The sequence below is a fragment of the Piliocolobus tephrosceles genome, chromosome 17 (genome assembly GCF_002776525.5).
Source record: "Piliocolobus tephrosceles isolate RC106 chromosome 17, ASM277652v3, whole genome shotgun sequence".
Classification (NCBI taxonomy): Eukaryota; Metazoa; Chordata; class Mammalia; order Primates; family Cercopithecidae; genus Piliocolobus; species Piliocolobus tephrosceles.
In genome coordinates this window covers 24,168,651-24,184,427 of record NC_045450.1, presented here as the reverse complement: position 1 = coordinate 24,184,427, position 15,777 = coordinate 24,168,651, and the positions used below count along the sequence as shown (strand labels likewise).

The following is a 15,777-nucleotide window of genomic DNA, read 5'->3' as shown; positions in this document are numbered from 1 at the left end:
CCAATTGAAAGTTTCAAACTGAATTAAAATTAAAACTATATGCTGATCTTGTAAGAGACACAGCTTAAATATAAGAACAAATAAAGGTTGATAGTAAGGGATTGGAAAAACTGTACCTTGCAAACACTGAACAAAATTAAGTTGATACGGGTATACTAATATGAAGCAAAGTAGCCTTTAAGGAAAGAAACATAATTAAAGATAAAGAAGAACATTTCATATTGATGTAAGAGTCAATCGTTCTGGAAGATACAAACATTCTAAGTCTGTCTGTAACTAACAACATGTCAAGTATATAAACCAAAAAATGACATAACTAAAAAAGAACTAAATAAATACACAAACATAATAGAAGACTTCAATAAACTCTCGCAGTAACTCACAGTAACTGGTAGAACAAGCAGAGCAAAATATCCAAAAAAATCATGTTAATCAATAAGATTAAGGATGTTTATCTAACTGAAATATAGAGAATGCTGCACTTAACAATAATAAACAAAATTTTCAAGTGTATCTGAATCTTTATTAAAACTTGCCATACTCTGGATTATAAAGTAAAATTACAAAGTAAATCCAAACATCAAGGACTGAAACTATTCAGACTATACCGTTTGATTATATGAGAATTAAGCCACAGGTTGATAGCCAAAGGAAAACTAGAAAAAAACTAAAATATCCAAAATGTTTGGAAACTAAGTAACACAATTGTTAGTAACCACGAGTAAAACAAAAAACACCATAAAAATTAGAAAATTTTAATCTATTAATGAAAATATAGTTGGTAGAATGCAGCTAAAGTTGTAATTAGAGGGAAATGTATAGCTTTTAATGCACGTATTAGAAAAGGAGATAAATTAAAAACAATTATCTAGCTCAAAAATTTGGAAAACAGCTAAATACACTAAAAAGTAGAAGAAGAGAAATAATATGAGGGCAAACCTAATAAGAAAACAAGGAAAATCAAAGAAATAAAATTTGGCTCTTTGAAAAGACATACAAAATTGATAAACACCTAACAAAACTGGTCAAGAAAAAAAGAGAAACTGCATAAATTACAATATCAAGAATCAGAGGAGCGATAACATTACAAATCCTACAGATACTTTAAAGGTAGCATAAGAATATTTAGAACTTTATTCCCATACATTTGAAAATTCAAATCAATAAAAAAATATTCCAGAAAAACACAATTTAGCAAAACTGATGCAGGAAGATGTAGTGAGTCTCAACAGTCCTCTATAAATAAAGGAAATTATACATGTGAATAAAAACTTCCAAACACAGAAATTTCCAGGCCCTGAGAGCTTCATTGGCAAATTTTTCCGTATATTTAAATTATATTATTTAACACCAGTTTTTCACAAAACGTTCCTAAAGGGAGAAAAATAACAGGAATATTTCCCATCAGTTTTATGAGGCAAGCATTAATTTAATGCCAAAACTTGACATGACTGGTACAAGAAACACTACAGATCAATCTCTTTAATATGCACGAATAAACAAATTTTAAATAAAATTAAAAATATGTCTAATAAGTGAATATAATAATATATCCCAATAATTCAAAAAACAATCAAATTAACTCACCATGTTAATAAAAAAGGGTGACAAAATTATACCAACAGATGCATAAGCATAAGATATAATATCCATTCGTAATCATTTGAAGCAAATTGTTTATAAAATGAAATGTTCTTAAAATGTAACAAAAAATCAACTAAAAACCCTAGAGCAATGATCATAACTAAATTTAAAATATTGCAGGTTTCCTCTCTGAAATAACAGACAAGTAAAGATGTCTGATGTCCTCACTGGTATCCGACAATATATCAGACATACAGTGCCATAAGACAAGAAAATGAAATAAGAACATTAAAAAGGAAAAAGTAAAACTGTCGTTATTCACCACTCACTGACTTATATATGGGAAATACAAAAGAATATACAGTCAAATTACTAAAAGTAAAAGTGAATTAGGCCAATATCCAAATAATTAATTGTAATTCTACCCATTAGTAACAATTCAAAAATGAAAGCATTTTAAAGATACCATTTGCAATACTGTCAAATACTTAGGACTAAATCTAAGGAAAGATACATAAAGCTCTATACAAAAATCTACAAAATATTATTGAGATAAATTAAAAGACACTTTAATAAGTGAAAGGTTATACCACATTCTTAGACTAAAAGATCAATTAAGTAAATATGCCAATTGCCCCCCAAATCAGGCTGTAAATTTGGGGGTAATTCCAATCAGATTGGATGTAATTCCAATCAAAAGCCAATATTTTGTTTTGTGGAAATTAACAAGATGATTCTAAAATATAAATAGAAACACAGAGAGTCAGGAATAGACAAGAAAACCATGAAGAAAATGAACAAACCTAAAGGGCGTAGACTTGCTGATTCCAGTTATTCTAAAGCTACAGGAACTAAAATAGTGTGAAACTGGCTCAAAGTCAGATAAATAGTCTAGCAAAACAGAATACAGAGAACAGATATAGCCCCACAAATATAGTCACTTGATTTGTGACAAAAGTAACATTATACTGCAATAGGGGGAAAGTAGTTTTTAATAAATGATTCTATATCACATGGATACCCCTATCAGAAAAAAAAAAGAATTATTTGCCTCCACTTCAAGCCTTATAAAAAGAAATCAATCATATATAAATTGGAGATCTGTTTGAAAAATACAAAATAAACCTTTAAGAAGAAAAAGGAGAATACTTTCAACACCTTGAGATAAAGTCTTAATTTTTAAGCAGGATGAAAAATCTCTTACTATAAAGAAAGATATTGATTAACTAGGCTATATAAAAATTAAGATTTACTACTCAGAAAGACCATAGGGTATGTGAAAAAGCATGGCACAGACTGATTGAAGATATTTTCAATAATCATATCCAACAAAGGACTTTTACCGAGAATACGTAAAGAACATCCATAACCCAATAAGAGAGGAAAAAAGCAAATCAATTCTTTTAATGGACAAAAAACTTAAAAATGCACCTCATGAGAGAGTACATTGTATAGCCAAGTGTTCAACAAGTACATGAAAGAGTGGTCAATCTTATCCGTGGTCAGAGCAATGCAAATTAAAACCACATGATACACTACAACCACTAGAAAAGCTAAAACATTAAAACAATTGACAATAGCAAGTGCTGGTGAAGATGTGTTACATCTTGAACTCACAAACATTGCTGGTGGGAATTTAAATTGTTAACAAAATTCAGAAAACTGCTCATAATATCAACTAAATTTGGTTTTTATTTGTTTGTTTTTCTTTATGTTTTTGTTTTTGAGAGGGAGTCTCGCTCTGTTGCCCAGGCTGGAGTGCAATGCTGCCATCTCAGCTCACTGCAACCTCCGCCTCCTAGGTTCAAGCAATTCTCCCGTCTCAGCCTCCCAAGTTGCTGGGATTACAGGCACCTGCCATCACGCCCAGCTAATTTTTGTATTTTTGTAGAGACAGGGTTTCACCATGTTGGCCAGGCTGGTCTTGAACTCCTGACCTCAGGTGATCTGCCCACCTCAGCATCCCAAAGTGCTGGGATTACAGGTGTGAACCACAGCATCCAGCCAAAATTTGAAGGTAAATATGCATTATGACCAAGGAATTCCACTATTTGAATATACTCAAAAGGAATGTGTATATATGACCCTAAAGGAATGTTTAAGAATTTTCATAGCAGCACTGTTTATAATAGTCAAAACCTAGAAGCATTCTAAGCATTCATCAATAGTAGAATGGACACATTATTTTCAGTATATTCATTCATACTACTTGGTGATGAAAAAGAACACACTACAACGGGATGTATCTCACAAACAACATGGGACTATTAAAACCAGACATAAGAATTATATAATTTACGATTCCATATATGTGAAGTTCAAATAGGCAGTATTAATCTGTGGAAATAGAAGAAATAGAAGCAACAATAGTCCTAGTGATTGGAGGGTAGTGACTATGAGCAGCACAGGTGGAGGACCTTCTGGGCAGTGTTCTGGATCTAGGTGGTAACTACATGGGTATATTCCCTTTGTGATAATTCATCACGTTGTACACTTAAGATTTAGGCACATTCTTGTATATGTTGTATTTACATTAAAGTTACTTTAGAAAAATCCAGTTCTATCCATTATTATTTTTTCATGAGACAAAAGAAGAAAAAAGAGGAGGAGGGGAGGAAAGAAAAGAAAGAGGTGGAGGGAAGGAAGGAAGGAGAAAAGAAAGAAAGAGAAAGAAAGAAAAAAAGAAAGAGAGAGGGAAAGAAGAAAGAAAGAAAGAAAAGAAAGAAAGAGAAAGAAAGAAAAAAAGAAAGAGGGAAAGAAGAAAGAAAAGAAAGAAAGAAAGAGAGAAAGAAAGAAAGAAAGAAAGAAAGAAAGAAAGAAAGAAAGAAAGAAAGAAAGAAAGAAAGAAAGAGAAAAGAAAGAAAAGGAAAGAAAGAAAGAGGGAGAGAGGAAGGGAGGGAGGGAGGGAGGGAGGGAGGGAGGGAGGGGAGAAGGAGGCGAAGATGGAGGAGGAGGAGAAAGAAAGAAGAGGAGATGGAGGAGGAAGAGGAACAGAAGGAGGAGGAAGAAGAAGACCGGTTGGAGAAGGAGGAGAAGGTGATGGACCTGGAAGCGTCTATCAGTAAAATGAGGAATTAAGACTACATAACATCCTTTGTGACTCTCATTTCATCTTCTTCTGGTGGGAAACACACATCATCCACTCACAGACGAGGAAGCTGAGGTAAAATTGACTTTCAACCCCATATGACCCAGGCCTGCTCAATCAGAGTATTCTATCTCCTGGCCCCACCATGGATTTACTAAGAAATGCACCTGTAACCCAAATTGGGCCAATGAGACTTGATTTTAGGACAGCTTTTTGACGTAATTATCTGAAAAGAACAACAAAGTTCACCATCGAGATTGATAACTCACCTGTGAACATAATCTTGGCATTGCTATCACACTGACAAGTCCTGCCTAAGAATCAAGCAAAAATAGAGGAAGTCAGGCATGATGGCTCATACCTGGAGTCCCAACACTTTGTGGGAGTGAGATGGGAGGATTACTTGAGCCCAGGGATTCAAGACCAGCCTGGGCAACACACAAGACCCCATCTCTACAAAAAGAAAAAAACTATTTAGCCAGGTGTGGTGGTGGATGCCTATATCCCCAACTACTTGGGAGGCAGAGGTGGGAGGATCACTTGAGCCCAGGAGTTTGAGGCTGCAGTGAGCTAGGATCATGCTACTGCACTCCAGCCTGGGCAACAGAGCAAGATCCTGTCAAAAAAAAAAAAAAAAAAGAAAGAAAGAAAGAAAGAAAGAAAGAAGAAGAAGAAAAGAAAAGAAAGAAAAAAGAAAAAAATATATAGGAAAGTAGAGAAGAAGAAGATAATGATGAGAGAGTGAGAGAAAGTGAAATAATAAGTAGATTATTCACAGAGACTTACTGAATTGTAATGGCATTTTTTTTTTTTTTTTTTTTTTTTTGAGACAGAATTTCACTCTTGTTGCCCAGGGTGGAGTGCAGTGGCACAACCTTGGCTCACTGCAACCTCCGCCTCCCAGGTTCAAGTGATTCTCCTGCCTCAGCCTCCAGAGTAGCTGGGATTACAGGCGCCCACCACCATGCACGGCTAATGTTTTGTATTTTTAGTAAAGACAGGGTTTCCCCATGTTGGCCAGGCTGGTCTCGAACTGCTGACCTCAGGTGATTCATACTTCTCAGCCTCCCAAAGTGCTGGGATTCCAGGTGTGAGCCACTGCACCCGGCCTGGCATCTTTTGTGAGAACCTGAATATAATCACATGCACTCTTGGACTTTTCAACTTTGCAAGCCAATAAATTCCCACTTTTGCTTGACGTGGTAATTTTGTCACTTGGGATTTTGTCCCTTGTAACTAACAGCCCTGACTGTTCACACGTCCAGGGCCACTTCCAGCTTTAACATTCTATAACTTACACAATGCATTCCAAACTTTGCCAACTAAGCATGCATTATGGCCTAAAAATAACAAGCAATATACTCAGGGGTTACGTTCCTCCACCAGCAACCTTGACATTTCTTTGAAGTCTCATATCGCATCTTATAAAACAGAAAATCATGTGAATTTTCTAATCTATTCCATAATATTTTGTTTCTCTTAATATAACTATTTCCTCCAAATTGTCACATAAAATCAATAGTCCAAGGAGCCCCTGGGCTCAAGCAATACTTCTACCTCAGTACCACAAAGCTGTGAGCCTTCACGCCTGGCTTCCTCTATTTTTTATTTATTCTTAGGCAGGACCTAAGTGTGCAGGTGGCAGGTGACCCAGGCCATCTGCATCCTATCATTTATGGTGCTCCCAGCAGCAGCATATCCTTATTTTAGAAGAACAGATTTAGGGAGGGGTTACAAACTCATATCCCTGCAAGGGTCAGGCAGATATGTTGTCATGGGCCGGTTGCAAGACAAGAGTGTACACAAGAAAGCCAGCACAAGCTCCGTCCAAGATGGGCAGCTCCACTCAACTGTATGTTCTTTTAATCCCCATGCTGGTCAAACACATCTGCAAGATGAATACAGTGTGGACACAACCACTTCCTCAGCTCTGATTTTGAGCATACATTCTTATATTTCCCACCTAACATATGGGCAACACTTACACTGTTGCTAACACCCATTCCCCAAATAACCAGCATTTTTCTTCTTATAAAACATTTTTCTTTCAAACAGAGATCAGGCACAGAAGCCTTGGCATATATTTATTTAGTGAAACTATATTATATATTCTGAAAATCAGATGGCTTTACCTATGCATTCTCTAGAAGGAAAATTACCCTTTTCCAATAGATACACTCACATTTTATGTGACATTTTTAACAGCCTCGAAGTTTCAACCTCAACCAGCAATATTTGAATTGCTTTAATTTAGCAAGTATGGAGAAGAGAATAATTTGGCAGCTACTTCTTGATACATGTCAGAAGCTGGGGGTCCTCCCATGAGAATCTGCTGTTCATAAAAGTAATTTTTTCCATTCATGTTGCTGACAGCATCCGCCTCCTGAAGTCACAGTCATGTGGCTGTCACTCTTGAGGCAGTACCATACTCTGAAATTATAGGGTATTTTTTTAAATAGTATAATCAAGCATTTGATCTGAACTATTAAAGAAAGGGAAAAATTAATTTAAAACTGACACTAGTGACCTTTCCAATTATGTGCTATGGTTCTTGTACAACATGCATTCAAAGGCTACTGTTGGTCTGATTTACTTGTAATAAAATGTCCTTTATGGAGAACAAGATCACATTGTTCAAGGGAGTCCATTGTTAAGTCAAGAAGAACATTTAATTGGGATATAGTGAAAGGGTAAAGAGTTATCTCCTCTGTCACCCAGAAGTCCTTTAGAATTTTAGTTACAAATCATTTTAGAATAATAACAATAGTGATAATGATAATGATCTTGGTAACCTGATTGAGTACTTACTATCTGCAGAACACTTGGCCTATATGTTGCCTGCACATTTGCTGCTTAATCCTCTCAACGCTTTAACCAGGTATTGATAATATCCTAAGAGGAGATTGAGACTCACAGAAGTCACTGTCAGCTGCTGTCAGTTTCAGAGCATGGACTCTACTCCATATCTGATAACAGGGACTATGTTTTTAACCACCCAACCATTCACTGCCTGTAAAGTTGGATGGTTTTTAGGAAATCAACAACCCAGGCTTTTATCCTGAGCAATAATGCCCATTTCCTCATTTTCCCCCAGGCCTAGTCATTTTCCAATCTTCCCTGGTTTAGTGAGTGTCACAATGTCACCAATTTTCCATTGAGCTGCTCAGCCCGGAATTCAGGAAACAGTTTTATTCATATTCTCCCTACTTCCCTACCCAAATTAAATGCCTCTCAGAGACCTGTTGATTCTACCTCTTCAAGAGCAATTCTATCAATGTACATCTCCCCATCTTCACCACTGCCAGTCTTGTCCAAGCCACCATCATTTCTTCAAATATGGCAGCTTTCTTCACCTTCCAGTCCAGGCCATGTCCAGTTTGTTCTCACTGAAGGCACCTTGCCTGCCTGCCCTGCACCACCCATTACCACCCTTCTCCCGGCTTGGGTCACTCACTTCCCCTCTTCTTCTCTGTGCTTTACACAAATGGACTTTTGAGTTACTGGAAGCTGTAAGGTCCCTCTAATCACAACTTTGGCTCATAGGATTCCCTCTGCTCAGAAGTCTCTTCCTCTTTACCTGTGTAACTCTCATTCACCCTTCAAATCTCTACTCATTATCACCACCTCAGGGAAGCTGAGGCAGAGAAGCTGAGGGATGGCTGAGACCATGCCAATCTTCTCACATAAAACCACTTATCTCTCCATTGAAATACTTGCCACAATTTACGTTTGTAGCTCTGTGACTCCTAGGTCATTTATTTGAACTAATTAGAATGAAATTCTTTCTGAATGATTGAAATTCCTGAATTAACAGACAATAAGAGACCATGTGCTAAAATGGTAATGGCACATGCTTCAAGGTCAGGGAGCTGAGTTGAATCCTGACTCTACTTACCACTATTTACACTCTACTTACACTCACCTCTAGCTGAGTGACCTTTTTAAATAATAAGACTTGGAAGTCCAAATTACTCCTCTATCCATGGGTCACAAAAGGGATACTGTGTTAGCACACTGAAAACATTAATCTCCTTGTAGTTTTTTATCAGTGCTCTTGGGTGATCAAGAGCCTTGAGTAGGAGAAGCAATATTTTGAAAGGAATATTTTTTAAAGAGCAGTAGGTCTTAACAGTGGGCTTATAATATTCAGTAAACCACACTGTAAACTGATGTGCTGTCAACCAGGCTTTGTCGTTCCATTTCTAGAGCACAGGGAGAATAGCTTTAGTATAAATCTTAAGGGCTCTAGGATTTTCAGAATGGTGAATGAGCTTCAACTTAAAGTCACCAGTTGCATTACTTCCTAACAAGAGTTAGCCTGTCATCTGAGGCGTTGAAGCCAGGCATTGACTTCTCCTTTCTAGCCATGAAAGTTCTAGATGGCATCTTCTTCCAATAGAATGTTCCATCTACATTGAAAATCTGTTGTTTAGTGTAGCCACCTTCATCAATTACTCTATCTAGATCTTCTGGATAACTTGCTGCAGCTTCTACATCAGCACTTGCTGCTTTACCTTGCACTTTTATGTTATGGAGATGGCTTCTTTCCTTCAGCCTCATGAAACAACCCATGCTAAATTCCAACTTTTCTTCTACAGCTTTCTCACCTCATTTAGCCTTCATAGAACTGAAGAGAGTTAGGGATTTACTCTAGATTAGACTTAGACTTAAAAGAATTCTGTAGCTGATTTGATCTTCTATCGAGACCACTAAAACTTCCTCCACATCAGCAATAAAGCTGTGCTGCTTTCTTATCATTCATGTGTTCACTGGTGTGGCACTTTTAATTTCCTTCAAAAACTTTCCTTTTGCACTCACAACTTGGCTAATTATTTGGTGCAAGAGGTCTAGCTTCTGGCCTATCTCAGCTGTAGACATGTGTTTCTCACTGAGCTTCATCAATTCTAGCTTCTGATTTAAAGTGAGAGACATGAGACTCTTCCTTTCACTTGAACACTTTAGAGGTCATTGTAGGGTTATGAACTGGCCTAATTTGAATATTGTTGTGTCTCAAGGAATCGGGAGTCCCAAGTACAGGGAGAGAGGTAAGGGCATGTCCAGTCAGCAGAGCAGTCAGGACACAACAATTTATCAATTAATTTTGCTATCTTATATGGCCAAGGTTCAGATGCCCCAAAATAATTACAATGGTAACATCAAAGATCACTGATCACAGATCATCATAATAGATATAAAAATAATGAAAAAGTTTCAAATATTGCAAGAATTACCAAAATATGACACACAAACATGAAGTGAGCACACACTGTTGAAAAAACGGCGCCTACAGACTTGCTCAATGTAATCGCCAGAAACCCTCAATGTGTAAACAAACAAATAAAAACACAATATCTGCAAATTGCAATACAGTGAAGCACAATAAAATAAAGTATGCCTGTATATATCTTAAAGTGTTTAAGAAATTTGGTTACCCAAGTATTTTGAAATCTCTAAAATCTCCAAGAGTTCTAGAAAAGGACAGTGGTGATGGTTGTATTGTGACTGTGCCCTTAGAAATGATTTAAATGGTAAATTTAATGTTATGTATATTTTACCACAATAAAAAAGTTCAGAAATGTCTTTTTTCTGAGTGTAAAAAAAAAAATTAACCTCAGTGGCTAAATAAGCACAAATTCTACCTTAATCATATTTTTTGCTGTTACCTTGCCCTATCCTTCAATATAACAGATTTCTCCCCAAGAGTAGCTAAAGCATCAAAGCAGCTCAAGTGTCTGGAAAGCAGGAAATTGTCATTATGCCACTGGCAGAAAAAAAAAATAACTAGAATTGGCTTCATTAGCAAAACTCTGGTGAAAAGCAGAAAAGTGATTTTCAATGACAACTGACATCGATGCAGTGACTGTTAAAACAGAGGGCAAGGAAGTTAAACCCCCGTGGTTCTAACTGCAAAAACTAGAGATATGGGCAATCAGCATAGATTTTAAAATGGAACTATTCAGGAAAATATTCAAAGGTTTGGAGGAGGAGTCCCAATCTATAAATAAAAGCAATGGTTAAAGTGATAATTAGATCGGTGAAAAGAAACATAGTAGAAAATTGAATACACTGCTTTCACTGACAATGACGTCTTCAGACATATTTGCAATCCACAAAATACAAAGACAAAAAAAGGAACAGCTTCCTCTGATGTGATAAATTGGAGCCAGACAGATTGGAGACATGGCTCCCAACTCTCTTCTTTTTTTCAAAGAAAGCAGCAAAACGAGGGTGGATTAGATTTTCTTTGTGTTAAGTGGGGAAAGAAAACACCGATTACAATTAAAGCCTTTGACAAGAGACTCAAGACCACTAAAACAGACAAGCTATTGAGAGGTAAAAATCTATGAAAAGGAGTTTTTAAACTATTAAGCCAATAAGACGGGCATTTCATATGCCCATGTTTGCAAACATAGATGAATCCATTTTATTTTAACTTATTTGGAGCTTTGAACTTAATAAAATTTAATAAAATCTCACTAATTTTAAAAGAGGTTAGAAAATTAATAAAATACGCTGATACTTGAGTTGCTTCCTTCAGATTATCCAATATTTTATTAAAGAGCAACGGGCTATCCAAGGAGCTGTTAGGTGCATCTGACTTTAACTAATCTAGCACTGCCTTAATCAGGTTTGCTATAAAACAATCCTGAGACACCAGAGATATTGGTAAACAGATACAGAGGGTATCCAGTGTAACCTGATCAAGTGCAATAGATTTTTCTTATAAATTGAATTCTGAACCATATGACTAAAATCCAATGGGGGAGAAAATGCAAGTGTGAGCTAAAGAGAGCTATCGTGAAACACACAGAAAAAGCAAGAGGTAAAAAGACAACTTGGGGGAAGGAGACAGTCCACAGGACCAAGTTCTACGAAGTCAAACAAACCAACCCAAGCAAGAGTAAGAGCCAGGAGGTACCTCCGTTTGGTGGCTGAGTGACATGGTTTAGTTTGTGTCCTCACCCAAATCTCATCTTGAATTGTAATCCCCAGGTATTAAGGGAGGAACCTGGTGGGAAGTGATTGGATTGTGGGGGTGGTTTCCCCACACTGTTCTCATGATAGTGACTGAATTCTCACAAGATCTGATGGTTTTACAAATGATAGTTTTTCCTGTGCCCTCACACACTTCTCCTTCCTGTCGACTTGTAAAGAAGGTGCCTTGCTTCCCCTTCACCTTCTGCCATGATTGCAAGTTTCCTGAGGCCTCCCCAGCCATGCTGAACTGTGAGTCAATTAAACCTCTTTCCTTTATAAATTACTCAGTCTTGGGCAGTTCTTTTTAGCAGTATGAAACTAATACACTGAGTTTGTTTTTGTTTTTCTGTACAGTAAGATTTTTTGGAGTGGAGAAGCAAGAAGTGAGGAAACACTCAATGAAGATAAATAGAAGTTTTCAGCCCCACACAAACACTCAAAAGATAAGAAAGATCATTGTGCGTCATCTTCAAACATCTTTCCTCAGACAGTGAAGGAAATAATACTGCGAAACTTTCAGCTGGGCAGTACAGTGTGGGTGGTCCAAACCTTGGACTCTGGGTCAGTCCACTGGGATAAAGATCCCAACTTTATCCCATACCAGTTGTGGGGTCTTGGGTAAGTTACACAGATATTCAAGGTCTCAGGTTGTGTCTCCTTCAAATGCAAGCAATGGCAGCTTCTATCACATAAGGGGAGTGAGGATTAAATTAGTTTGTACAGAAGCTCATGTGTCCACAGTCCAGATGTGAGTTATGTGTGTGAGAGAGGAGATTCTATCCAAGAGAATGCTTTCGAAGAGAATCGAAATTTCGGTGGAAAGAGGATGGAAATGAAATTCTCCTTTCCTAAGGGCCGAAGAAGAAGTCATAAGTGACAATGCAGAAATAGAAGTGCAATTACTGCCCTCAAAAGAACTGCTGGTGAGGGACCTCTAGCAACTAAGCGTCCTGGTGTGTATGGGAATCTCCAAAGAAACTCATCAGCAGTCATGAGCAAAAGATCCTCCTTTAAACTTCTGCCAAGTCCAGAAAGTGCTGATACCGGTTCCAGTCAAGTAAACACTTTTATGTCCTCCTTTCCTCTCCTTCTTGACCCAGCTTCAACCCTGGAGAGGACAGAAGGTAGATGAGGTAGAAGACAGAGAGAAATCAGCCACCTCCCCTTTATAATAACAAGCTGCCCTGTATGTTGTAAGCAAGCCCAATAAACCAAGTCCAAAGTCTTGGTCATTGCACAGACTTCCATATTTTAATTACTAATGTGCAACTGTGTTTTGTGACTTACTGGGGGCGTGGGGCAGCCTCCTACTACTGAATAGATACCAGTAACTCAGTGGGGCCTTCCAGAATTTTCAACCCAAAGCAACAACAGACAAGTTCCACTGAGTAAATATAAAGAGACAATAGAAGACAAAAATGAAGTCAGTTTAGGATGACATCACACAAATCATGCTCATTTAACCTAGTGGTTAAATGTCTTACGTTTCATAGCAATAGTTAAAAACAATTATTTCCATTAGGCAATTTACTGACTTCCGGGGACTAACTGGTCAACAGTTTATATGCAACACCTCAATTTACCAACACAACAGATCAGGTATGCACTGTTATTGTCCCCACTTTATACACAAGAAAAACTGATAATTAGCCTAAGGTCATGAGAGTTAGTGACAAAGCAGGGATTTCATGTTACTATGCCAAGTCTTTGCTTCTCCTCCTTCTTTAGGGATGGCTTAAATAATAAAAATAATAATGATCTTTTATTTAGGGCTTACTCCAATTTGCATGAATTAGCTCAAATTATTCTCAATGAGAGACCCCTATGATCACCCAAACTTTATCGATTCAGAGAGAGAGAGCGAGAGAGAGTCAGTGGCACAAGACTGTCAAGCTATGGAGGCTAAACTGGGATTTGAACCCAGGCAGTTTAGCTCCAAAGACCATGCTCCTAACCACTGTGATCTACCGCAAACGTCAAATGGGACTATTATTATTATAGCTCGGCCATATGGAAAGGTCGGGGCTTGACCTGACCTAAAATAACAGAGAGGGCATGTCAGACAAAGGCAAGAGCCGGGGCCCAGAGGCAGGATTGAACATGGTGCATCCTGGGAGCTACAAGACCAGGAATTGCTCTCACTGAGGAGCTCATTCACAGGGGCAGCTAGGGAAGTGAATCAAGTGGAGAATAAACAATAAATCCATGAAACAACTGTTCGCACTTGTGCGCCCGCTTGCCTCCTAGGACACTCTCATCACTCACGTTAAGAAGAAATGGAGCAATAACCAACCTGGGGACCTCGGAATGAAATCAGTGGAAATGGACTCCTCCTTTGACGATGCCAGTGCCATAAATCCACAGCATGCCAAGATGCCAAGCCAGCTCTGGCACAGAGGCGCTGTACATCTTCCTCTCACCCATCAGGAATGTTTCCCTCTTGTAAACAGCAGTGGGTGTTGTTGTTATTATTGTTTTTGCCTTCCTGTTTCTCTGCCTGGCTTCATGGAGTGAATTAAAAACAAGTGAGGTTGGTGGAGAAAATAATTTGTATTCATCTCTGAAGACCAATCAGGATTAAATGTGCCTGCTCTGTGAAGCTCAAGAAAAGTGGATTTTGTTCAGAATATCTTAAAAGTGGTCTGTAGCACAGGAAATGTTTTATCCTGCAAGGGACACTTTTGAGGTTAGATAGTTTAGATTCCTCAGGGTCTGACACACTCCAAGTGTCAGTGGACAAGTAGTAAATGTTACTTTAATGCTAATTGGTTGGTTGATAAAACAAATAAAGGAGCAAATGAATGAAATGTTTGGTACAAAGGAAATAATATGGGCTTCAAGATCAGACTTGAATATGGACTTCAAGATAGCCGTGGATCCTACTCAGTCACCAACTTCCTGTGTAACTTGCCAAGCCACTTAACCCCTCTGAGCCTGTTAACGCATTTGTAAAAAAGAGATAATGATAGCTACAGTGATGGTCTTCCATTCGCTGTTTAGCTTTGTTTTCTTCCAGCCTCCATTGATCTTACTCCCTGTAACACCCTGATTTTGTTTTGGTGACCCACCTTTCTCCCACCCTCAATAGCATGGTGATTTAGGTGGATCCAATCTCACCCACAGTCCCAGAAGTGCACTTACATTTTTAGCCTAGGCCAACCCCTGTGTTGTATTCTTACAGAGAGAAGGACTGCTTTAGTCAGGCCAGTCACAGTTGTAAGAGTCAGGGTTTTCCATAAAAACATAACCAGTAGGGTGTGTGTGTGTGTGTGTGTGTATAGAGACACAGAGAGATTTAAGACTTTGGCTCACATGATATGGGGGCTGGTAAATCCAAAATCCATGGGGTAAACTAACAGTCTGGAGAATCAAGTAAGATTTGATTTGCAATCGTGAGTTCAAAATCTGTAGGGCCGGGTAGAAAGCTGGAAACTCAGGGTTTCTGTGTTGCAGCCTTCAAGTAAAATTTCTTCTTCTTCTTCTCCTTCTCCTTCTTCTCCTTCTTCTCCTCCTCCTGCTTCTCCTACTCCTCCTGCTTCTCCTCCTCCTCTTTCTTCTTCTTCAAGAACTCTCCTTCTTTGCTCTTAAGGCCATCAACTGATTGGATGAGGCCCACTCATATTATGAAGGATCAGCTGCTCCACTCAAAGTCTACTGATTTCAACGTTAATCACATCTTTAAAAATGCCTTCACAAAAACATCTAGACTGGTGTTTGGCCAAACAAATGGGCACCATTGCCCAGTCAGGCTGACATCAAATTAGCCATGACAGCAATCAACAAGATTCAGTCCTAGTACTTGTTTCAGCTGTAAGAGAAGCCGACTTTCTCCTTCCTGCTGTACCTAAGCCTGAAAGGATGTGAGGACAGAAACTCAGGGCAGGAGGTAGGTGGCTCAAAGGGGAACGATAAGGTGAGGCACTGAATTGTTGCAAACTCAGGAGCCAGTCTACCCATGCAGAGCTGAGACCCTCTGCCATGGCTGTCCCAGACCAAATGGCCAATGTCTCTGGAGATAGGTGAGGCCAACTAGGTCTGAGAAGGTGATAAAAGATGTCAGTTACACCTGGGAAGTACTTTTTATTATCCAAATTTTGTAGGAAAAAAATAAAAATATATTTTAGTAT

General features: G+C 38.2%; 1 protein-coding gene across 1 annotated transcript in view; it reads right to left on the bottom strand.

Annotated features, from left to right (window-relative positions):
- The window catches only part of HS3ST4 (heparan sulfate-glucosamine 3-sulfotransferase 4), a 450,424-nt gene that overhangs the window by 346,290 nt on the left and 88,357 nt on the right, over window positions 1-15,777 (bottom strand). The window lies entirely within an intron of this gene.